Source organism: Dipteris shenzhenensis, chromosome 10, assembly GCF_047967505.1.
Source record: "Dipteris shenzhenensis isolate YYH24624 ecotype China chromosome 10, Dip_SZ_1.0, whole genome shotgun sequence".
NCBI lineage: Eukaryota > Viridiplantae > Streptophyta > Polypodiopsida > Gleicheniales > Dipteridaceae > Dipteris > Dipteris shenzhenensis.
The window spans coordinates 12,054,532-12,058,987 of record NC_141605.1 but is presented as its reverse complement, the minus strand read 5'-3'; positions in this window follow the sequence as shown (position 1 = coordinate 12,058,987).

The window sequence follows — 4,456 nt, the reverse complement described above, 5'->3', positions numbered from 1 at the left end:
GTTGCCACACTATGGTTGCCTCTGAGAGATAAGCTGGCAAAACACTTCCAAGTTAATCCATGCTGTGTGTTATATGTAGAAAATATCAGGAATGTATGATGCATTTAATGTGGAGCTGCCCGGTTGATAGAGGGATTTGGGGCTCAAACTGAAAAAGCGGTGTGCAAATCTAGGTGCAAATCTAGGCTGATGGTCCAGTTTTTCATTGGGAATAACTAGAGACTGCTGTTGCTAGGTGTTACATATGGTCTTTCATCTACGCTAAAAGCGTGTTGGCCCTATATTAGAGGAGTAGTTTGCCTTGCTATCTGGAATACCATAAATCAATTGGTTTTTGGGGATGGTCAGTTGTCAATTTATGCTAATTCAATGATCTTGATCACAATGAAGGTCAATCTTGATGACCCTGCCAAGTTAGTAGGGAAGTTTGATTTCCCTATTCAGTGAATGTCTACATTGGGTGGCCTTTGTTCTATGATGAGTCTTACGTGTGACTAGGTGCCCTTGCTCTGCCATATGTGTGTAGGCCTTGAGGGTGATCCTCATTTTAGCCATATTTTGTGATGGGTCTTCTTTTGGGACTGACCTCCCCTTTTCTTAATAATAAAAGTCAGCTCCTTTGGGGGGGGGGGGGGCATCATGATGGCTGATAAAGTGGAGAGAGAGAGAGAGAGAGAGAGAGAGAGAGAGAGAGAGAGAGAATTCGATATACACTCTACTATATTGAACATAAACATGAATATATACATGAGTACCTCTTAGGGTTTGCCCCTAATGCCCTTAAGGTATGGTGCAATTTACACCATCCTCAACACCCCTCTTAAATTGCACTGGTTAAGTAGATGGTGCATATATGATTATAGCTTTTTGTGGATTTCGTTTGGTGCATATGATAGCATCCAAACCTGAAAAGAATCAAAGTAGTATGCGCATGTGTGAGCACAGTGACTACGTAGCTGAAGATTGTAAGTAGAGTTGAAGCTTTAGACGTTGGAGTCATAGGTGCTGTAGGTGCATAGATGGAGTGCCTTAGCCACGTAGGAGCTGTGGACGTCATGAGGGTCATGGTAGTTGGCGTTGATTTGGTCGTTTGTTGCACCTACATCTCATAGCTAGTTGTGGATAGCTTTGGACTATTGAGGTAGAAGTAGAGCTTGAGAAGCTCACTACGAGCTATGTTCAAGAGGCCAAAGTCTGTTGTTGGAGGGTCTACTTAGTCACCTCTATTTGTTGAGTGCAGCTGTCGTGGCTACTATCTTTGCTTGTGTTGAAGCTAGAAGGAGTGGGCGCCAATCCATTGCTGTCATCCTCGATCTTGATATCTTCATAGAATATTCATAAAGAGAAGAAAATAACTCATAAAAACTCGAATCTATCTCTAAGAGAGACCTTACAGAGACCCCTCACAACCTTAGAAACTATCACTCAAATTTCTCAAAACTCATGAAATGAACCTCACATAAAATGAATCTCTCAAGAATGAACAGCCAGATTGAAATGAACAATCTGAAACAATGAACATGTCTGAAACTCCTAATGTCAGAATTGGACGCTTTATTCCTCAAATTGAAGATGAAGATGAGCTCCACAAGAAGAGGTAGAGAAGATGATGAAGGTGCCTCATAGTAGAGAGGGCTTGTGTCTTGAATGAAGCAAGGGCTTTCGCCTTGACAAGAGTAAGGGCTTGTACTCTCCCAAACAAAAAACTCTCTCAATGGAGGATGCCTCGCAAGGAGGGCTTATCACTCATGCGGAGTGTGAGCACCATCGGCTCTAGAGAGAGACAGAGGAGTGCACATGATAGAGCTACCAGTACATTGTGTTGTATTGAACATACAAATCAATATATACATGAGTACCCCTTAGGGTTAGGGTTAGGACTTGCCCCTAATGCCCTTAAGGTATGGTGCAATTTACACCATCCTCAACAATGGCAATCTAGTCTACAAAGGCTCAAGTGAGACAAAATGTTCCTACTAACAGTCATGAAGGCAACCTATTTGTATCACCATAATTGTTTTAATAGTAAACTAGAGGTTCATATATCTTACCAATTTCATTAAGACAACATATGAATATGCATACATACAAAAGCCAAAATGTGGATAGTTGGCATGAGCCCAATATGCAATGGCACAAATGACCAAGAAATCCAAGTACTTGTCAAGCCACTACAACATGCTTTTGTGTTTCATAAAATCCAATAGGAGGTTGGTATGTCAAACTAGAGCTTTAGGACTTTTTAGCAATTGTTGGGTCTATAAAGTATGGGGAGTCTTATTGAAAGTTTTATACGTCTTCACTTTCGAGTATGGAGGACTTGAGGATCAATGCAACAAAAGGAGTGAATCGTCAAACAATACAAGCAATTGGATCGATACAAGGAGATTCGACACAATCAAGATACACATTTCAACTACTCTATGCAAACCCACTGGCATAAAGATCAATGTAGAAAATGGAAGGATTAAATTCATCACATACTGCTAATCCCATGTTTTGGGGAAGCTGGACGGTTTTAGTTTTGGGGAAGCTAGACGGATTTAGTGGCATTAAATGAGTAGGTAGGAAAAGAGAAGCTTCTTCTCAAAAAGCCTCTTCTATCACCCCACCATTTGTCTCTTTCCCTTACATGCTAACAACTTTCGAAATTATCTCCCTAGTGTGCTACCACTCTCATGCATGGACATTCCTCATTCAATGCTCTCTAGCCCAAGTACTGACTATTTATACTCACATGAAAGCACTCGTCCTCGTCCTCCTCTCTCTCTCTCTCTCTCTCTCTCTCGGCATAGGAATCGCTTCATCTCCTTGGCATCATTGCCACGAAGTAAAAAGCTCCCTATCTATTTGTCTTCCCATCACTGTGCATTCTAGGTCATTTGAAGAGGTTTCATAGGACTATACACCTTTCTCATTCCGTATTAAGCTCCACTTTCTTCTCATATCATTCAAGATACAAACCTCTCCCTCTTTGCCTTAAAACTAGTCAACATACCATCCCTTTTTTTATGACTTTCTCCCACCTCTTTTGTTATATTCTCATCCACCCCCATCTACCTCTATCTCCATAAGTAAAAAGCTCCCTATCTATTTGTCTTGCCATCACTGTGCATTCTAGGTCATTTGAAGAGGTTTCATAGGACTATACACCTTTCTCATTCCGTATTAAGCTCCACTTTCTTCTCATATCATTCAAGATACAAACCTCTCCCTCCTTGCCTTAAAACTAGTCAACATACCATCCCTTTTTTTATGACTTTCTCCCACCTCTTTTGTTATATTCTCATCCACCCCCATCTACCTCTATCTCCATCTAACCTCATCTACCTTTCACGTGTCTTTTCCCTCAACAATGCCTCCTCATCTTCCTAATCAAGCCCTTTCAAGCTTGTCAAAGCATGCACGACATGCATTCCTCCCTCAATACCTACCTCCTAATCAGTATTAAAGATGTCATTGTTGTGCTTCCCTTTTATACAACAAAAACTCACCCTTGGCTGTAGTCTATAAATTATGACATGTGCAATAAAAACAACAAATTCAACTTGTTGCATTAGTCTTTCATTTCAAGAATCTCTTCCAAAAATATATGACTCTCAAGAGAGGCTTAGTAAGAGAACATAATCTAAAAGCACTCCATAAACTATTAATGGTTGCTAAATAAAGCAACAAAGAAAAAACAATATACTTAATTCCAATAAATATGAAGCTTCAAATGCTTCAATTATAATATTAGGGAAGCACCCTTACTACACTTATGCATCGAGACCTTCCTCACCACCGATGATTAATATAAAATCTTGGCGAAAGTTTATCGAGCTAGTTTTCGCCAATGCTTATATATTAATATTAAATCTTGGCGAAAGTTTTTGGTACATGCTAATTTAATGTCTTAAATGAATAATGCTAAAACAATGTGTATTTCAAGAGGCTTATCTAATTCAAATAGAATTATTATGAAGCTTCTCTTTTCCTACCTACTCATTTTAATGCCACTAAAACCATCCAGCTTCCCCAAAACATGGGGGGGGGGGGGGGGGCAGGGCGGGTGGGGGGGAGGGGATGATGCAACTTTAGGCCATTGTAATCCCAAATGATTTTGTCACTTTGTATGGATTAAGTATGCTTTTGGCCATACATGAGAGGTAGTGAATTATTTTGTTTTATTAAAAGCATGTGAAATGAGGGTATCTTTCCACAATGGCCTCGTCCCCACTCATATTTAATGGACTATCCCCTCTTTCATCTGTTTTCTCCCCTCTCTTTTCACTCATCTACCTTTCCCAGTATTCGGTCACCTTTACTTGCAGTTTTCTCTTTCCCTTCATACACCTTTCATTTCCCTTTTATAAGTTATTGGAAAATTTTATTGTGCTATTTATCCAAGCTACTTTACATTTTGCCTAAATGGGGATTAGTGATTGTGCTATGTTGTTGAAGCAAGGCCTTAGTG